Source organism: Bos indicus, chromosome X, assembly GCF_029378745.1.
Source record: "Bos indicus isolate NIAB-ARS_2022 breed Sahiwal x Tharparkar chromosome X, NIAB-ARS_B.indTharparkar_mat_pri_1.0, whole genome shotgun sequence".
NCBI classification, from domain to species: Eukaryota; Metazoa; Chordata; class Mammalia; order Artiodactyla; family Bovidae; genus Bos; species Bos indicus.
Genome location: NC_091789.1, coordinates 97,511,981 through 97,533,959, shown reverse-complemented (window position 1 = coordinate 97,533,959; position 21,979 = coordinate 97,511,981). Strand labels below are relative to the sequence as shown.

Genomic DNA, 21,979 nt, shown 5'->3' with positions numbered 1-21,979 from the left:
CAAATTCTTCACATTCCAAAGCACAGGGTTCCAGAACAAACGGTTCCTTTGGGTGGCTACCAACCTTCCTCAAGCCCTGTCCCCAGCCTCCATAACATCTCGGTAAGCACAGTGAGACAAATAAGACCCTGATGAGACCCTGTAAATCCAAATGTGACCATTCTGTATGTCCGATTTTCTAACTCCTCCCCATCCCCACAAACATCACCCACCCCCACATAGGTTATCCAGGCGACCTATGTATTCAGAAGCAGAAAGAAATGTAAATTTTACTTGGAATGACTGATTATAGAACAGCACTATCTCACAGAATCCTCTGCGCTGATAGAGATGTTCCATATCTGCGCTGCGCACAGTATAGTAGCCACGGGTTTACATGTAGCCATTGAGCACTTCAAATGCTGCGAGTGAGACTGAGAGACTGAATTTTCCATTTTATTTAATTTTAATCCATTTAAATAATCACATACGACTAGGGGCTACCATCTTTAAGAATATACCTCTACAGCAAGTCTCCTCACCTGTGGTGGACCATACTCAGCCACTTGCCTTCACCCAAAACATGCTCTTCGTGACCGCTTGGATGATTTTAATTCACTTAGAGTCACCACTCTTCATAAAATCCCATGTACAGCAAACACGCTAATCAAAACCATCAGCTGCTTGTAAATTCCTATTTTTGCCATCACCATGTACTATTTTTATTTTTATTTTTTAAAATAATTGACAGACATCACCAATGTAATGCAGTGTGTTTATGTGATGAATACTGCTCAGAGAATTAAGGATCTTTTGGGTATTCAAATCTTACCTTGAATCTGCCCAGATAGTTTTTGTTCCTTCCACTGCATCTTATTACCCTGCTGGTCTTTAAACCAAGTTTGATAGTTGAAGTTTGCTACAATGTGGAGTGAAATTTATCCTTTGGTGTCTGATCTCAGAATCTAATCATAGCAACTGACATGGAAAACGTGTTCACAGACTAGACCAAACTTTCATCTGCACTGTTAGAACAAATCATTCCCGAAGACTGTTCATATATCAATTGGCTATTGTCTAAATAAATGAGGTAAATTTCAATTCTCTTACTACTAGAAAAAAAAATTGCCACCTTTCTTTAGAATGTCATGAATAGACAAATTTTACTTCTGAAACACAAGCACTTGAAGAAGTATAAGTTTCAGCTAACATCCTGGTTATTTTCTCCTTACCAGCATCAGTGTCTTTCTATTTATTTACTCAAATGAGGAAGGAATCTACATTTAGATTAAAATTGGTTGCCTGGACTATACGTTCTATTTTGTTCCTTTGTAGATCGCACCACCTTTGAGATTTCCAAGTGGTGGGGCAGACTGCTGGCTATAGGTCTGGATTCAAAGAAGAGGTCTGTGCATGGGCTATGAATTTGAGAGTCTATGACATATAGATGGTGCCTGGAGTCAAGCAAGTAAACCTTAGAACAGGGGGCAGATGACACACCCCTTTCAAGAGATTTATCTTGAATAAAGGGAAGGGCATCAAGGCCCAGGTAGCTGAGTGGACGAGGAAAGGGTGGAACCTCATGAGGGCTCATAAAATATAAATGTGTGTGTGTGTGTGTGTATGAATGTCTTAGAAGTCATGTTACTAGCTGAACAGGTGATGACATAAAAACCTTGGATTCTGCTTCAATCCACTTATTTCCATGTGTGTGTGTGTGTCTGTGTGTGTGTGTGTGCGTGTGTGTGTTTGCTGACCCCAATTCAAAAGTTTAAGTTTAATCGCATGACTAAACTGATGTGATGTGCTTATATAAAATAGGTGAATTTTGCTATTTTAACTCTCACCAGGCAGTTTCATGTCCAAATTCTGTGGCTGAGACTTGGCAAGTACCTTCCTGTAGACCTTGTGGCTGGACACTCCCTCTTCTTTTTATTTTCCTCTTAAAAAGTTGGTTTTCTTTTTCCAGCACATGATTTATCTTTCATCGAAATTTCAGTGTCATCTTTGTGCTGTTTATATATAGACCCTTTCCACAGTAGCATAATTTACACTGGTCTGCTGTCTGTGTCCATCCCACTTCCATCCCTGGGGCACTGCTTTCTCCTTCATAAGTCATTGTTTATTTAAGTCTCTTGTGTCTTTGCACACGAATGCTAAGCTTTATCTTCTTCCAGCATCTATCTCTAGGACACCACTGGAAGGGAAGATGACAGAAGAGGGTTTGTCTACCGAATTGTAATAACATTTCATTCCTGTCTCCTTAAGACAGGCAGAAGCAGAGATGGACTATCAAAAGATGCAACAGAACCAGATGTAGAAACAGCCAGAGACAGGACAGCCTGACAGAAAAACAGAGATAGCTGGTCAGGCAGGCTGAGAAAGCCCAACAGATGGACAGACTCAGAAATTGTACCTCCTCCCGCAAAAGAGACAGCTAGAAAGGCATACACAGAAAGGGGCAGACAGAGACAGGTAGAAATAGATGGAGACAGAGACAGGGAGGCAGAGGAAGCCAGGCACAGACAGGGACAAACAGACACCCATTCAAACTAAGGCAAAGAATGATGGTTGCAGACAGAGACAGGGAGACAGGCAGAGGCTGATTGACACAGATAGAAAGACAGAGACAGACAGACTGAGAGACAGAGAAAGACAGACGCACACTGAAAGAGAGCCAACAGACATAGAGATAGTGATGGGGAGAGAGAGAGTCAGAGAGAAACAAGGTTGGGGGTGGGGAGAAAGACAGAGACAGATCGGGACAGAAAGGGAAAGACAAAGACAGACGGATGGAGAAAGAGACACAGAGAGATGCAGATACAGACGGATACAGAAGCACTGGAGAAATACAGAGACAGAGACAGAAACATAGAGACCCAAACACAAACAGATTGTCAGAAACAGAGAAACAGAAAGATAACGGACAGTAAGACAGAGACAGAGAGTGACGAAGATAGGCAGTCTGAGACAGAGACTGAGGAAGACAAAGACAGAGGTAGATAGAAATTAGACAGGGATGCAGACAGACATCATGGAGACAGAGATAGGGGATGACAGAGAGAGTGGCAGACATACAGAGAGGGAAAAACAGAGACAGGGATAAATCCTCATCATTGTCAAGGACCACGTGGTATCCCATAGGGGTACCATCTCCTTTAGTGTGGCGTTTACTTTGCTGTTATTTAGCTTGATGGTTTCCTGTAGCATTACCATGACTGTTTGTCGCCCTGCCTCCCCATCTCCCCATGCCTTTACGAAGAGGCTAACAAAATGAGTATCAACATGGGAAAAGGTTTCTTCCTCATCCTGAGCAGTCAAAAAGAAAAGAAAAAAAAAGAGAGAGAAAAAATAGAGACAGGTATTGGATAAATTGCCCAAACTGGCAAATGGCAACAGTCAGGGTTTGTGAGAGTTTAAATGTTTAAATGAGTGTATTTCAGCTGTCACTGTTTGTACATTATTGAACATCTTTCTATTGTAAGCGGCAACAAGCAATTTAAGGATTTAAAGCTCGTTGGGTAGGAAAACAAAAGCAGATCTTTCAGTCAAGGTACACTTGTAGCTAAGTAGTCTCTGAATTTCCCAACTGAGGATACCTCTGTTTAGATGAAATGGCATCTTGGCATTCAGCTCAAGAACAAGTGATTTCAAATTGCTTAGAGAGTTTACATAAAGAAAGTGAAATTCTTACCGAAAAAAAAAATAACAATAATTTTTACGTTTCAACTGAATCATGACTTACTCTTCTCCCCAGTTATTTTTAAACACAAATAAAATGAAGTCTATTGTTTGTAGTTGGTTAGGTATATGGAATATAAGGGAACACAAGAAAGGGTAGGGGGCTGCAAAATTAAGGGCAAACATCGAAGGATGCAACAGCAGCTTCCTGGTTGAACCATTTCATATAAGTAACTGTCACGTAAATATTACTCTAATCCTAGTATGTGGGTTTGGGATAAGGAAGCCTTTCAAATCTCCTTAAAGAGGAAAAGGAATGAATGAATGGATAAAGTCAAAAGTAATTTGTTCACTGATGGACAATGGATAAAATCTAATTGGGAAGAGAAACATAAACCACCAGTAAGGAAAATTCTGATTTCAACTAAGTAAAGCCTTAAATCTGGTGACTGTTTTTTTTTTTTTTTAATTTAAATGTACATTTATTTATTTTAATTGGAGGCTAATTACTTTACAATATTGTATTGGTTTTGCCATACATCAACATGAATCTGCCAAACACCAATAGAGTATACTAGTTTTTTTTATTTGTTCATCTTGTATTAATTTATCACACTCTTTCCAAGCATGTATTTATTATTTATATGGATTCTTAAATAGAGTTTTCCATTCTTTGACCTCAAAATGACTCAATGGAGGGAATGGGATGGTGACAATTTGTAAGTTAACAGTAATCAGAAACTAACAAATTCAAATCGTGACTAGTGTGCTTCTCCTTTTGTGACAAAAACACTTTTTATCTTACCCTTTTGATTACTAGTGTGGACTTCTCGTGATCCCACTTCCAGATGCCAAATAATTCCCATTATAATTCAAAAGCGTTTCTTTCCAGAGGTTACCAGACCTGTTTTTAAGCGGGAAAGAGTCTTTCCACGTACAATTCCAACGTCAAATGTTTCTGAAGGGCAAAGGCCATCAGCGTGCTTAGAGAGTGCATTCTGGTGCATAAATAATTCGTGGCTGTATGCCACAGAAAAAGTCTGTCTAGTACCGAGATGTCCTCATAGCATCAATCTGCCGCCTTCCACTCCACCCCCAATATAGGGTTGTATAAGATTGGAGGCGTCTTTCTAGGGTTAAAATGCTAGGAAAGTCAAAATAAAGCCAAAGTAACATCAAGATACGATATGAAGTCAACTAACCTAAGAATGTTGAGGAACAACCAATAAAGAGAAGATCATCAGTGTAGCCTGGGTGCGTTCACAGAGTGAGAGATCATGGGAACCAAGTACTACACACTCAGTGGCAGGGAATGGGGAAAGGGAAGCAATCCAAAGGAAGCTAGCGGTAGTGGTGGTAATGAGTGGGGCAGAGTGGCTCTAAACACGCGAACTGAAAGAGAAACCAAACGGTTTCTTTAACATTCCTTTAATCAAGCTAAAGGAAATGCATATTTTAAAAGAGTTTCACCAGCAGTAGTAGAGTAGGTAGGTTCACAGGTTCTCTCTAAAGTCAACTGGTCTTTGACTTTGCAGAAATGATGGGAGGGGGCATTGATGGATGGTAAACCAGGAGGACAGGTTGCCACTTTAACAGCACAAATGAGGTCTAAAGGTGTTGGGGGAGCAGGGCTTTAACATTTCTCCTCTTCATAGGCTCAGGTAAACGATCTCAAGTATTATGAGCTACAGTTCAACAAAGACTCTGACAGAGGTGGGCCACCAGAGGTGGGCAAGTCCGGTTGGTCCCGCAGAAGGAGCTGGCATCTGGACAAAGCTGGTCGTCCCTGACCCCAGGAAAAGAGCTGCTCACCTCTCTGAGATTTTGTTTTCAGGAGTCCTCACTCAGGGAAACGCCCCTCTCTGGGGAGGTACAGGAAATTACAGGTCACATATATGGGGAAAACCACATCTTCGTTCTCCAGATTCACCACCTCTAGCTCTTCATCCTTTCCCAGGGAAAGCACCTGGAGTTCTGTCTCCTTCCGGAAAATGGCTCTTCCAGCCCTGTCCAAGGAGGCCAGGCGCAAGCGGAACGCGACCTTTCTCTGCCAGAGTAAGCTGACCCCGAGACCGCAAGACTTGTTCAGCACGCTGCGCTTGAAAATGATGCGCCGGTTGGCATAGCACACCACCAAGTCCCAGCCGACGTTGAAGCCTGCCCACCGCCAGGTGCACTGCTTATCCCTGAGGAGCTGGCCCCCGCACCGCATGCTGGTCCTCTGGAGGTCGGACTCGAAGACATCCACGGGCCCGAGGTCTCTGGTCTGCTCAGCCCGGAGGAGGGCAAGCCACTGCTCTTTGTACACTGGGGTCAGCCACGTGGCAGGGATCAGTGCATCCTGGTCGATGATGCGTGCTGACGGCAGGTCGCAGATCATGTAGGCAAGCCGCAGCTGCTGGAACGCTGGCACGAAGGCTCTGCCCTGCTCGGTCTCCAGGAAAGGGGTGCCCTCTGACTCCTGCCTGGACCTGGCAAACCACGAGTCGGCGTCAGGCAGTAGGTCTCTGCGGGGGCCTCTCCATGTCGGCTGCAGCTGCAGGAACATCCACTTTTTCAGCGTCGTGTACACATCCATCTCTACCTCCATCACGAAGAGCTCTGAAGAGGCAATGACCTCTTTCATGAGATCCAGGCTAACTTCTCTCAATAACTCCTCACTATGCTGGGTCATCAGGTTGTCCAGCAGCCACTGAAGACACATGGCCCTGATGTTCTGCAGTCCGTAGCTCTCAGCAGAGCAGTAGTAGCTGCACACGGTCTGATCACTGACCGTCTCCTTCATTATCTCTCCGCACTGCTGAATCAGCTTGTCCAGCTGCAGCATGCTGGCTGTGGCCAGCATGGGGACCACTCGACCGGGTGGGATGAGCACAGAGTTTCGGTACAGGGAACCTAAAGCCTCGTGCAGTGCCTCACGATCAATGTTCTCGTCAGGCATCTGCAACTCTACAGTATCCATGGTTGTCTCACGCCACGCACCACTGAACATGCTAGCAAAGTATCCTGACCGGCACAAGTAGACCTTGTGCAAGTTCCACTCCTTCCCCAAGGCACGGATCTGCACGTCACTCCCTTCTCCTCTCAGAAAAAGTGTCTTATAAACGGACTCTAAACGGTCTTTTGCTCGCTTCCTGTGAGGCGCTTTTGTGAGCTGCCCTTCTGGGCCTGTCTTCCGCTTGTGGCGCCCTTGGCTAGTGGTGGGTCTGGCCTCTTCGCTCTCCTCCCCTTCCTCTATCACTGCCACTGCTACCTCCTCGGCCTCCTCCTCCCCCTCAGGGGCACCTGGCTCCTCTGGGGCATGCCCCACTCTGTTCGAGGGCATCTGACTGTTGACTGCTCCCATGGCTTTTACCTCAGGGGTGCAGAGGGCAAGCTTCCTCACCAGACGCAGCCGCCACTGGCACTAGCTCAGCCCACGGTGTCGTTGGATACGGCTGATGTTTGTGACGTCATCTTGGACGCCACGCAAAGCCACACCCACGAGGCTTTCCCCTACCCCTCCCACTCCCCATCACAGGATCAGTGCACTCTGTACCAGGAATTCCACTCTGTGTATCTTTCCCTCCAGGGATGATTTCTCTGGGGCTCCCTTCGTAGGATACTGGTGGAACAGAGGACTTTGTGTATGAATTTTCCCCATGAATCTTAAGAACATCATTTCCTCTTCCCCATTTGACATAATTACTGATCACTCCTTTTTTTGGATAATTACGTCTTGGTTCCAGCTCTGTGCTCTATGCACCTTAATTTCTGTAATTATTTTCTTAGGTTATCCCATCATTTGCGGCTGTCAAAACATTTTCTGTGATAAAAGTGGCAATGTTTGCCCAGTCTTTGCTTTTGTCTCTATTTTAGACACCAGCTAAGCATGTAACAAACTTAAACACTGAAAGAAATGAGGAATGAATGAGATGGATTTTGATTTTTGAGGAAATTAATAATATTAAATACCGACAAGTGTTATATGCTAAACAAAGTATACGGTGTAGAGAGAGTGTGGACCTTTCAATGACAAGGAAAGTACAATGCAAGGGAAAAAACTTTGAAAACGGTAAGTCTCTCAGGTCATTTGACCTTGCCTAAGTAGAATGTTTGGGGCTTCCCAAACATTCCCAGTGGTAAACAATCCACCTGCCAATGCAGGAGACGCATGAGGCATGGGTTGGGAAGACTTCCTCGAGGAGGAAACGACAACCCACTCCAGTATTCATGCCTGAAAAATTCCATGAATAGCAGAGACTTGCAAACTCGTGTCCATGGGGTCGCAAAGATTCTGCCCTATTCAAATCATGTGAGTAGAATGTTTACACACTTTGAATAGGACAGGATAACCTTAAATCACATTTTAAATATTCTCTGTTAGATGGCTATAGAAAGTTGATAAGAAGGTCTATATAATGCTTCAGGTTGAGTGGTGCTTGGCATGAGAGAAACATGAATACTGACTCTAGAGTTGTGACAGCTAATGGTGAATGGTGAACAGTGCCGCCAGATTCATGGTCTCCGAAGGAGAAGATTTAACTCGGGACCAAAGACAGTCTCAGTCACTTGGAGCATTGTGTAGATTTTATCTAAAGTGAAAGTGACAGAAAAAGCTTCAGACATAGACGTCAGAAGGGAGCAGGAGAGAACCCACCTCACTACTTTAAGCAAGGCGTTATACACTTCTCAACTAGCTGCTGAGACTAGATAAAAGATACCTCAAGACTTCGAGAATTTTTCCAGACCCTTTCCTGTAACATACCTCCTGGGATGACATCAGCACGAGATTAGCCAGAAGGAACAGGTTAACCCAGAGCTACAGCTGTGGAAGTTTTTACCCAGACCTTCTCCCATAACATATATCCAAAGCTTAAAAAAAAAAAAAAAAGACATGTCCTTGAATAAGAGATACTGCGGCCTACGAGGCCTACATATCTATAGCAAAGAATGTGAAAAAGAAAGAATGTTTATCTCCTCCTTAAAGGGGCCTTAGGCTTTGACTCCTTATCAACCTGCCTAAGTTAACTCTCTCAGTTCCCCCTTTTTATTTTAGGAGAATATTGTTGCTGAGGGGAAAGGGGCAGAGAAATCTGTCAGTAACTGCTTCCTGCAGGTGAGGGGCACTGACCCTAAGCGGTTGAAGCAACATATTCTCCTTACCCTTTTACTTAGGGTTTCTGATCCAAGGGCCCCAAGTAGTAAATACACAGTTATATATGTAAGGAGCAAACAGCAAAAAACAGAATGATTACAATGATTGTAGTCAAGATAGTTTTTCACAAAGGAGAGCTTGTAAACCAAGATTGTATCTGTAACCATGGTGGAACATCAGGGGAGTCCATTTTGAAGAGTGGCCAGAATCTCTGCATCACTGTTACTTTGTCTGGGAAGCCACTGTATCCTTTAGAAAGAACAAACTAGATAAGTAGATTAAAAGGCAGAGACCAAATATCAGTAGATGAATTACTGTAATCAGCAGTCCAAGAATAACCTGCAAGAATCAGCTTACATTTGATAGTAACTTTGATCCTGGTCTGGGTAGAGTCAACACTTGGGCTGCCCTATTTATAAGAATGGAGCCATCTGGCATATTCATATACATTTTGAATGTAGGTATAAAAAACCCAGTTAGAAGTAGCTGAAAGAATGAAAACCTGAAATTTAACAGACAAAATAAATCTTATAATTTCTTTTCAGGTGAATGAGTCTATAACCCAGCGTAGACAGGTGCTTGAGGTAGCCAGTTGTCAAAGTTTGTCCAGGTAGGCCTTGGCTTCTTACTGTGGTATTACTGTAAAAGCCAAAATAGTTGTCCCCATTAACAACTTAGGTGCTTTTCTAGGTATGAGAAGATGCAAGAATTTGGGCTCAAGAAAATCTTTACCTGAAAATCTCTAACTATCCAAAGGCCTGTTTTGTCCATTTTTCCAGAACACAGAGCGAGTGCCTAATTTCTGATTTTCACCCTGAACTCCTTTCAGGGGACGTTGAAGGTCAGCAGCTGTAGTGTCCATGAGTTAATCTTTGTAGAGGCAGATAGCAAGTGCCAGTTGCCAGAGCAGGGCCCTTTTATGGCCATGAGTTTGACCATGGTTCGCAGAGCATTTCATTACCATCTTGTTCCATGGTGCTGGGAGGGTTCATTCGCAGGTCTGTCAAAGATCTCACTGATAGGCCACTCAGTGTGTTATTACTGGACTAGGCCCTGTGAGTAACAAAAGTCTCTGGACCACACCTGTCTTACTAGTCTCTTGGTCCAGGAAAATATTCTGTCTTGTTGCTTCTTATATACAGAGGCACACCATTATACTTATGGATTTCATATGGAGCTGCACACCATCATTATATCAGTGGCTCAGTCACACACTTGATAATGTAAGGAACAACACTTCTTGAAGCAGGCAGTATAGAAAACAATATCGTTAGAAGTAATAGTAGAATCATCAGTAAGAACTTCAATCAAGAACTTCTATTAAGTATAGCCCAGTGACATATCCATGTCATCTGATTTCGTTTGCTAAATGACTTTCAGATCAGATCAGATCAGATCCATCGCTCAGTCGTGTCCAGCTCTTTGCAACCCCATGAATCGCAGCACGCCAGGCCTCCCTGTCCATCACCAACTCCCGGAGTTCACCCAGACTCACGTCCATCGAGTCAGTGACGCCATCCAGCCATCTCATCCTCTGTCGTCCCCTTCTCCTCCTGCCCCCAATCCCTCCCAGCCTCAGAGTCTTTTCCAATGAGTCAACTCTTCGCATGAGGTGGCCAAAGTACTGGAGTTTCAGCTTTAGCATCATTCCTTCCAAAGAAATCCCAGGGCTGATCTCCTTCAGAATGGACTGGTTGGATCTCCTTGCAGTCCAAGGGACTCTCAAGAGGCTTCTCCAACACCACAGTTCAAAAGCATCAAGTCTTCGGCACTCAGCCTTCTTCACAGTCCAACTCTCACATCCATACATGACCACAGGAAAAACTATAGCCTTGACTAGACGAACCTCTGTTGGCAAAGTAGTGTCTCTGCTTTTGAATCTGCTATCTAGGTTGGTCATAGCTTTCCTGTCAAGGAGCAAGCGTCTTTTAGTTTCATGGCTTCAGTCACCATCTGTAGTGATTTTGGAGCCCAAAAAGATAAAGTCTGACACTGTTCCACTGTTTCCCCATCTATTTCCCATGAAGCGATGGGACCGGACGCCATGATCTTCGTTTTCTGAATGTTGAGCTTTAAGCCAACTTTTTCCACTCTCCACTTTCTCTTTCATCAAGAGGCTTTTTAGTTCCTCTTCACTGTCTGCCATAAGGGTGGTGTCATCTACATATCTGAGGTTATTGATATTTCTCCTGGCAATCTTGATTCCAGCTTGTGTTCTTCCAGTCCAGCGTTTCTCATGATGTACTCTGCATAGAAGGTAAATAAGCAGGGTGGCAATATACAGCCTTGACGTACTCCTTTTCATCTTTGGAACCAGTCTGTTGTTCCATGTCCAGTTCGAACTGTTGCTTCCTGACCTGCATACAGATTTCTCCAGAGGCAGGTCAGGTGGTCTGCTATTCCCATCTCTTTCAGAATTTTCCACAGTTTATTGTGATCCACACAGCTAAAGGCTTTGGCATAGTCAATAAAGCAGAAATAGATGTTTTTCTGGAACTCTCTTGCTTTTTCCATGATCCAGCGGATGTTGGCAATTTGATCTCTGGTTCCTCTGCCTTTTCTAAAACCAGCTTGAACATCTGGAAGTTCACGGTTTACGTATTGCTGAAGCCTGGCTTGGAGAGTGTTGAGCATGACTTTACTAGCACGTGAGATGAGTGCACTTGTGTGGTAGTTTGAGCATTCTTTGGCATTGTCTTTCTTTGGGATTGGAATGAAAACTGACCTTTTCCAGTCCTGTGGCCACTGCTGAGTTTTCCAAATCTGCTGGCATATTGAGCCCAGCACTTTCACAGCATCATCTTTCAGGATTTGAAATAGCTCCCCTGGAATTCCATCATCTCCACTAGCTTTGTTCATAGTGATGCTTTCTAAGGCCCACTTGACTTCACATTCCAGGATGTCTGGCTCTAGGTCAGTGATCACACCATCGTGATTATCTGGCTCGTGAAGATCTTTTTTGTACAGTTCTTCCGTGTATACTTGCCACCTCTCCTGAATATCTTCTGCTTCTGTTAGGCCCATACCATTTCTGTCCTTTCTCGAGCCCATCTTTGCATGAAATGTTCCCTTGGTATCTCTTGTTTTCTTGAAGAGATCTCTACTCTTTCCCATTCTGTTGTTTCCCTCTATTTCTTTGCATTGATCGCTGAGGAAGGCTTTCTTATCTCTTCTTGCTATTCTTTGGAACTCTGCATTCAGATGCTTATATCTTTCCTCTTCTCCTTTGCTTTTCCCTTCTCTTCTTTTCACAGCTATTTGTAAGGCCTCCCCAGACAGCCATTTTGCTTTTTTGCATTTCTTTTCCATGGGGATGGTTTGATCCCTGTCTCCTGTACAATGTCACGAACCTCATTCCATAGTTCATCAGGCACTCTTATCTATCAGATCTAGGCCCTTAAATCTGTTTCTCACTTCCACTGTATAATCATAAGGGATTTGATTTAGGTCATACCTGAATGGCCTAGAGGTTTTCCCTACTTTCTTCAATTAAAGTCTGATTTTGGCAATAAGGAGTTCATGATCTGAGCCACCGTCAGCTCCTGGTCTTGTTTTTGCTGACTGTGTAGAGCTTCTCCATCTTTGGCTGCAAAGAATATAATCAGTCTGATTTTGGTGTGGACCATCTGTTGATGTCCATGTGTAGAGTCTTCTCTTGTGTTATTGGAAGAGGGTATTTGTTATGACCAGTGCATTTTCTTGGCAAAACTCTATTAGTCTTTGCCCTGCTTCATTCCGTATTCCAAGGCCAAATTTGCCTGTTACTCCAGGTGTTTCTTGATTTCCTACTTTTGCATTCAGTCCCCTATAATTAAAAGGACATCTTTTTTGGGTGTTAGTTCTAAAAGGCCTGGTAGGTCTTCGTAGAACCGTTCAGCTTCTTCAGCCTTACTGGTTGGGCCATAGACTTGGATTACTGTGATGTTGAATGGTTTGCCTTGGAAACGAACAGAGATCATTCTGTCGTTTTTGAGATTGCATCCAAGTACTGCATTTCAGACTCTTTTGTTGACCATGACGGCTACTCCATTTCTTCTGAGGGATTCCTGCCCACAGTAGCAGATATAATGGTCACCTGAGTTAAATTCACCCATTCCAGTCCATTTGAGTTCGCTGATTCCGAGAATGTCGACATTCACTCTTGCCATCTCTTGTTGGACTACGTCCAATTTGCCTTGATTCATGGACCTGACATTCCAGGTTCCTATGCAATATTGCTCTTTACAGCGTCGGACCTTGCTTCTATCACCAGTCACATCCACAGCTGGGTATTGTTTTTGCTTTGGCTCCATTCCTTCATTCTTTCTGGAGTTATTTCTCCACTGATCTCCAGTAGCATATTGGGCACCTACTGACCTGGGGAGTTCCTCTTTCAGTATCCTCTCCTTTTGCCTTTTCATACTGCTCATGGGGTTGTCAAGGCAAGAATACTGAAGTGGTTTGCCATTCCCTTCTCCAGTGGACCACATTCTGTCAGACCTCTCCACCATGACCCACCCGTCTTGGGTTGTCCTATGGGCATGGCTTAGTTTCATTGAGTTAGACAAGGCTGTTGTCCTAGTGTGATTAGATTGACTAGTTTTCTGTGAGTACAGTTTCAGTGTGTCTGCCCTCTGATGCCCTCTTGCACCACCTACCGTCTTACTTGGGCTTCTCTTACCTTGGGCGTGGGTTATCTCTTCACGGCTGCTCCAGCAAAGCCCAGCCGCCGTTCTTTACCTTGGACGAGGGGTATCTCCTCACCGCCGCCCTTCCTGACCTTCAACGTGGGATAGCTCCTCTAGGCCTCCTGCGCCCAGGCAGCCACGGCTCCTTGGATGTGGGGTCGGTCCTCCCGGCCGCCGCCCCTGGCCTCGGGCTTGGGATTGCTCCTCCCGGCCACCGCCCCTTACCTGAGACGCGGGGTAGCTCCTCTCGGCCATTCCTGCGCCCTGTCGGTGAGTCCCACTCAATCAAGAGTAGGCTCCATTATTGGAGCCACCCTGACCCTGAGAGTCAAATTTGCTCAAGATATTCCATTTGTTCATGATAGTCAGCCTGCTTTGTGAAACTGGTTGAAAGTGAAAGTCACTCAGTCGTGTTCGACTGTTTGCGACCCCATGGACTATACAGTCCGTGGAATTCTCCAGGCCACAATACTGGACTGGGTAGCCTTTCCCTTCTCCAGGGGATCTTCCCAACCCAGGGATCGAACCCAGGTCTCCTCCACCGCACGTGGATTCTTTACCAGCTGAGCCACACGAGGGAAGTTCTGCTAAATACATCACTTACCTTGAGGAACACAAAATCGGCTGTCTCTAGTTGTAACAAATGATGCTTATTCTCCTGATAGAGGCCGTGCCACAATGAGGTACTATTTGTTATGTAACATCTTATATAACACCCATATGGCATACGCTAACTTATCTTGTGTGTTCAGGATAATTGTTGAGACTCTGTGATATGTTAAACTAAACATTCCAGCAGATCTTGTTTCCCAGAAACGGGTGGGGGAGGGGGGAGGGGTTAGAGAGAGGGGATTATCCAGTAACAGTCAAACCAATTTCTTTTAAAAACTCACCAGGAAGGGCTTCTCTGGTGGCTCAGATGGTAAAGAATCTGCCTGCAATGCAGGAGACCCGGGTTCGGTCCCTGGGTCGGGAAGATCCCCTGGAGAAGGGAATGGCAACCCACTCCAGTATTCTTGCCTGAAGAATACCATGGACAGAGGAGCCTCCTGGGCTATAGTCCATGGGGTTGCAAAGAGTCAGACATGACTGAGCGACTCTCTCTCTCTCTCTCTTTCTCTCTCTCTCTCTCTCTCACACACACACACACACACACACACAAAGAATAACTGACTCCCTATTCATATAGGCTTTGTGACTTGCTATTCTCACATTAGGGAAAATCATAACTAGCAAGGGTGGTCCAAAACTTGTCTTTGATTCTAACAAAAGTCATGTGGTGCTCAAAGGTGAACCCAGCTGGATTCATTGCCTGGTTTTTATAATCCAAGCCCTTGACTTCAAGTCCTGTTGCAAGGACTAATAATCATTGTGTTTCGTTTGATTACTTGTTTTGCAGTTGGCCAATGCATCCTGTCTGGAGTCTTAAATGCTATTGCACAGCCCGTGTCACACCAGAGTATTCAATGATGCATTCTACTGCAAAAGGAGCAGGAGAGACCAATCCATGTCCTACTACAGACTACATTCTCTAAACAAATTCCTGATCATCAAACTCAGAGCAATGTTGATAATCTAGATAACATGGGTTAATGGCTTGTGGCCAGAAGGGGGTACTAAAAAATATCTCTTGACATCCAGGCTAGGACATGTTATTCTCCCATTAGACATTGAAAAAAATCTCAGGGAATGCCAACTTCAGGTGAGATCATGAGATCTTGTCACTCTGAGATCATGATAAAGTGAGACAAAACAAAGGCCACTTCATGATTTTTTTGTTCCTTAGCACAGACAAAAGCAAAATCACTGTACAAATCACCGTATATCCCTCTCCTAGCTAGTATGAGTGACTGCTAGTTTGGGGGTTTTGTTTTCCCCTTTGCTTTGTTTCTTTGTTTGTTTTCAGCAATTGTAGCTTTAACCTCACTCTAATCTATTCTCTCTATACAAAAGGTTTATTAAGATACTGTCATAGGAATTCCCTGTCTTCCTGACAGTATCCAATCCAGATCAGAGCTCTGCTTCTTTAAAAATTCACCCAAATCACCTAAAACAAGCCCACCTCTTTTCTTCTTTAATTTTTTTTTTTGAGGTGGTCCCTTTATTTAGTCTTTATTCAATTTGTTACCATATTGCTTCTGTTTTTTTTTTGTTGTTAGTTTGTTTGTTTTCTTTTATGTTTTGGTTTTTGGCCACAAGACATGTGGGACCTTAGTTTCCCCAACCAGGGAGCGAACCCACACCACCTACTTTGGAAGGCAAAGGCTCATCCACCGGACCAGCAGGGAAGTCCCAAGCCCAAATCTCTTAACATCCCTTTTCTATCACCCACGTACTTGTGTGGCCCACAGTTCCTTCACTGTGTATGTTCTCCTTCACTGCAAAGAATAATAAACTCAGATTGTTCAACTACAAATGTGTTCCTGCTGGTCTTAAGCTGGGAGGCATCGAAATATCATATCACGTTAAGCCTGATGGCAAAGCAAAGCAGAAGACTCAAATGTATTTGATTTATGTATTTACGTATTTGTATCTAAATGTATTTACAATAACCCCACATGCTATTATTTCTAATGTAAGTTTCAGTTTACAAAGACATTTATTTTGTATCCTTTCAACCAGCGATTTCAAGGCCTAGCGACTGAGAAGAGGGCTAGTATACTGGTGGAGATACTAACAATATGAACAGTAAAAGACCAACCATCAAATACATTGAAAATAGATATTCATGATCGTGGAATGGGAGAAAGAAAGCAAAGGTTGAGTTTTGGACAATGAGTTTGAGATGATGGCCTGACCACCAGGTCAGATGCTGTATGGGCCACAGAAGATTAGACCCAAATTCTTCACATTCCAAAGCACAGGGTTCCAGAACAAACGGTTCCTTTGGGTGGCTACCAACCTTCCTCAAGCCCTGTCCCCAGCCTCCATAACATCTCGGTAAGCACAGTGAGACAAATAAGACCCTGATGAGACCCTGTAAATCCAAATGTGACCATTCTGTATGTCCGATTTTCTAACTCCTCCCCATCCCCACAAACATCACCCACCCCCACATAGGTTATCCAGGCGACCTATGTATTCAGAAGCAGAAAGAAATGTAAATTTTACTTGGAATGACTGATTATAGAACAGCACTATCTCACAGAATCCTCTGCGCTGATAGAGATGTTCCATATCTGCGCTGCGCACAGTATAGTAGCCACGGGTTTACATGTAGCCATTGAGCACTTCAAATGCTGCGAGTGAGACTGAGAGACTGAATTTTCCATTTTATTTAATTTTAATCCATTTAAATAATCACATACGACTAGGGGCTACCATCTTTAAGAATATACCTCTACAGCAAGTCTCCTCACCTGTGGTGGACCATACTCAGCCACTTGCCTTCACCCAAAACATGCTCTTCGTGACCGCTTGGATGATTTTAATTCACTTAGAGTCACCACTCTTCATAAAATCCCATGTACAGCAAACACGCTAATCAAAACCATCAGCTGCTTGTAAATTCCTATTTTTGCCATCACCATGTACTATTTTTATTTTTATTTTTTAAAATAATTGACAGACATCACCAATGTAATGCAGTGTGTTTATGTGATGAATACTGCTCAGAGAATTAAGGATCTTTTGGGTATTCAAATCTTACCTTGAATCTGCCCAGATAGTTTTTGTTCCTTCCACTGCATCTTATTACCCTGCTGGTCTTTAAACCAAGTTTGATAGTTGAAGTTTGCTACAATGTGGAGTGAAATTTATCCTTTGGTGTCTGATCTCAGAATCTAATCATAGCAACTGACATGGAAAACGTGTTCACAGACTAAACCAAACTTTCATCTGCACTGTTAGAACAAATCATTCCCGAAGACTGTTCATATATCAATTGGCTATTGTCTAAATAAATGAGGTAAATTTCAATTCTCTTACTACTAGAAAAAAAAATTGCCACCTTTCTTTAGAATGTCATGAATAGACAAATTTTACTTCTGAAACACAAGCACTTGAAGAAGTATAAGTTTCAGCTAACATCCTGGTTATTTTCTCCTTACCAGCATCAGTGTCTTTCTATTTATTTACTCAAATGAGGAAGGAATCTACATTTAGATTAAAATTGGTTGCCTGGACTATACGTTCTATTTTGTTCCTTTGTAGATCGCACCACCTTTGAGATTTCCAAGTGGTGGGGCAGACTGCTGGCTATAGGTCTGGATTCAAAGAAGAGGTCTGTGCATGGGCTATGAATTTGAGAGTCTATGACATATAGATGGTGCCTGGAGTCAAGCAAGTAAACCTTAGAACAGGGGGCAGATGACACACCCCTTTCAAGAGATTTATCTTGAATAAAGGGAAGGGCATCAAGGCCCAGGTAGCTGAGTGGACGAGGAAAGGGTGGAACCTCATGAGGGCTCATAAAATATAAATGTGTGTGTGTGTGTGTGTGTATGAATGTCTTAGAAGTCATGTTACTAGCTGAACAGGTGATGACATAAAAACCTTGGATTCTGCTTCAATCCACTTATTTCCATGTGTGTGTGTGTGTCTGTGTGTGTGTGTGTGTGCGTGTGTGTGTTTGCTGAGCCCAATTCAAAAGTTTAAGTTTAATCGCATGACTAAACTGATGTGATGTGCTTATATAAAATAGGTGAATTTTGCTATTTTAACTCTCACCAGGCAGTTTCATGTCCAAATTCTGTGGCTGAGACTTGGCAAGTACCTTCCTGTAGACCTTGTGGCTGGACACTCCCTCTTCTTTTTATTTTCCTCTTAAAAAGTTGGTTTTCTTTTTCCAGCACATGATTTATCTTTCATCGAAATTTCAGTGTCATCTTTGTGCCGTTTATATATAGACCCTTTCCACAGTAGCATAATTTACACTGGTCTGCTGTCTGTGTCCATCCCACTTCCATCCCTGGGGCACTGCTTTCTCCTTCATAAGTCATTGTTTATTTAAGTCTCTTGTGTCTTTGCACACGAATGCTAAGCTTTATCTTCTTCCAGCATCTATCTCTAGGACACCACTGGAAGGGAAGATGACAGAAGAGGGTTTGTCTACCGAATTGTAATAACATTTCATTCCTGTCTCCTTAAGACAGGCAGAAGCAGAGATGGACTATCAAAAGATGCAACAGAACCAGATGTAGAAACAGCCAGAGACAGGACAGCCTGACAGAAAAACAGAGATAGCTGGTCAGGCAGGCTGAGAAAGCCCAACAGATGGACAGACTCAGAAATTGTACCTCCTCCCGCAAAAGAGACAGCTAGAAAGGCATACACAGAAAGGGGCAGACAGAGACAGGTAGAAATAGATGGAGACAGAGACAGGGAGGCAGAGGAAGCCAGGCACAGACAGGGACAAACAGACACCCATTCAAACTAAGGCAAAGAATGATGGTTGCAGACAGAGACAGGGAGACAGGCAGAGGCTGATTGACACAGATAGAAAGACAGAGACAGACAGACTGAGAGACAGAGAAAGACAGACGCACACTGAAAGAGAGCCAACAGACATAGAGATAGTGATGGGGAGAGAGAGAGTCAGAGAGAAACAAGGTTGGGGGTGGGGAGAAAGACAGAGACAGATCGGGACAGAAAGGGAAAGACAAAGACAGACGGATGGAGAAAGAGACACAGAGAGATGCAGATACAGACGGATACAGAAGCACTGGAGAAATACAGAGACAGAGACAGAAACATAGAGACCCAGACACAAACAGATTGTCAGAAACAGAGAAACAGAAAGATAACGGACAGTAAGACAGAGACAGAGAGTGACGAAGATAGGCAGTCTGAGACAGAGACTGAGGAAGACAAAGACAGAGGTAGATAGAAATTAGACAGGGATGCAGACAGACATCATGGAGACAGAGATAGGGGATGACAGAGAGAGTGGCAGACATACAGAGAGGGAAAAACAGAGACAGGGATAAATCCTCATCATTGTCAAGGACCACGTGGTATCCCATAGGGGTACCATCTCCTTTAGTGTGGCGTTTACTTTGCTGTTATTTAGCTTGATGTTTTCCTGTAGCATTACCATGACTGTTCGTCGCCCTGCCTCCCCATCTCCCCATGCCTTTACGAAGAGGCTAACAAAATGAGTATCAACATGGGAAAAGGTTTCTTCCTCATCCTGAGCAGTCAAAAAGAAAAGAAAAAAAAAGAGAGAGAAAAAATAGAGACAGGTATTGGATAAATTGCCCAAACTGGCAAATGGCAACAGTCAGGGTTTGTGAGAGTTTAAATGTTTAAATGAGTGTATTTCAGCTGTCACTGTTTGTACATTATTGAACATCTTTCTATTGTAAGCGGCAACAAGCAATTTAAGGATTTAAAGCTCGTTGGGTAGGAAAACAAAAGCAGATCTTTCAGTCAAGGTACACTTGTAGCTAAGTAGTCTCTGAATTTCCCAACTGAGGATACCTCTGTTTAGATGAAATGGCATCTTGGCATTCAGCTCAAGAACAAGTGATTTCAAATTGCTTAGAGAGTTTACATAAAGAAAGTGAAATTCTTACCGAAAAAAAAAATAACAATAATTTTTACGTTTCAACTGAATCATGACTTACTCTTCTCCCCAGTTATTTTTAAACACAAATAAAATGAAGTCTATTGTTTGTAGTTGGTTAGGTATATGGAATATAAGGGAACACAAGAAAGGGTAGGGGGCTGCAAAATTAAGGGCAAACATCGAAGGATGCAACAGCAGCTTCCTGGTTGAACCATTTCATATAAGTAACTGTCACGTAAATATTACTCTAATCCTAGTATGTGGGTTTGGGATAAGGAAGCCTTTCAAATCTCCTTAAAGAGGAAAAGGAATGAATGAATGGATAAAGTCAAAAGTAATTTGTTCACTGATGGACAATGGATAAAATCTAATTGGGAAGAGAAACATAAACCACCAGTAAGGAAAATTCTGATTTCAACTAAGTAAAGCCTTAAATCTGGTGACTGTTTTTTTTTTTTTTTAATTTAAATGTACATTTATTTATTTTAATTGGAGGCTAATTACTTTACAATATTGTATTGGTTTTGCCATACATCAACATGAATCTGCCAAACACCAATAGAGTATACTAGTTTTTTTTATTTGTTCATCTTGTATTAATTTATCACACTCTTTCCAAGCATGTATTTATTATTTATATGGATTCTTAAATAGAGTTTTCCATTCTTTGACCTCAAAATGACTCAATGGAGGGAATGGGATGGTGACAATTTGTAAGTTAACAGTAATCAGAAACTAACAAATTCAAATCGTGACTAGTGTGCTTCTCCTTTTGTGACAAAAACACTTTTTATCTTACCCTTTTGATTACTAGTGTGGACTTCTCGTGATCCCACTTCCAGATGCCAAATAATTCCCATTATAATTCAAAAGCGTTTCTTTCCAGAGGTTACCAGACCTGTTTTTAAGCGGGAAAGAGTCTTTCCACGTACAATTCCAACGTCAAATGTTTCTGAAGGGCAAAGGCCATCAGCGTGCTTAGAGAGTGCATTCTGGTGCATAAATAATTCGTGGCTGTATGCCACAGAAAAAGTCTGTCTAGTACCGAGATGTCCTCATAGCATCAATCTGCCGCCTTCCACTCCACCCCCAATATAGGGTTGTATAAGATTGGAGGCGTCTTTCTAGGGTTAAAATGCTAGGAAAGTCAAAATAAAGCCAAAGTAACATCAAGATACGATATGAAGTCAACTAACCTAAGAATGTTGAGGAACAACCAATAAAGAGAAGATCATCAGTGTAGCCTGGGTGCGTTCACAGAGTGAGAGATCATGGGAACCAAGTACTACACACTCAGTGGCAGGGAATGGGGAAAGGGAAGCAATCCAAAGGAAGCTAGCGGTAGTGGTGGTAATGAGTGGGGCAGAGTGGCTCTAAACACGCGAACTGAAAGAGAAACCAAACGGTTTCTTTAACATTCCTTTAATCAAGCTAAAGGAAATGCATATTTTAAAAGAGTTTCACCAGCAGTAGTAGAGTAGGTAGGTTCACAGGTTCTCTCTAAAGTCAACTGGTCTTTGACTTTGCAGAAATGATGGGAGGGGGCATTGATGGATGGTAAACCAGGAGGACAGGTTGCCACTTTAACAGCACAAATGAGGTCTAAAGGTGTTGGGGGAGCAGGGCTTTAACATTTCTCCTCTTCATAGGCTCAGGTAAACGATCTCAAGTATTATGAGCTACAGTTCAACAAAGACTCTGACAGAGGTGGGCCACCAGAGGTGGGCAAGTCCGGTTGGTCCCGCAGAAGGAGCTGGCATCTGGACAAAGCTGGTCGTCCCTGACCCCAGGAAAAGAGCTGCTCACCTCTCTGAGATTTTGTTTTCAGGAGTCCTCACTCAGGGAAACGCCCCTCTCTGGGGAGGTACAGGAAATTACAGGTCACATATATGGGGAAAACCACATCTTCGTTCTCCAGATTCACCACCTCTAGCTCTTCATCCTTTCCCAGGGAAAGCACCTGGAGTTCTGTCTCCTTCCGGAAAATGGCTCTTCCAGCCCTGTCCC

General features: G+C 43.2%; 1 pseudogene; it reads right to left on the bottom strand.

The window, feature by feature from the left end:
* Positions 1-3,715: 3,715 nt before the first annotated feature.
* Positions 3,716-7,149, bottom strand: LOC139180959 (germ cell-less protein-like 1 pseudogene; annotated as a pseudogene).
* Positions 7,150-21,979: the final 14,830 nt, after the last annotated feature.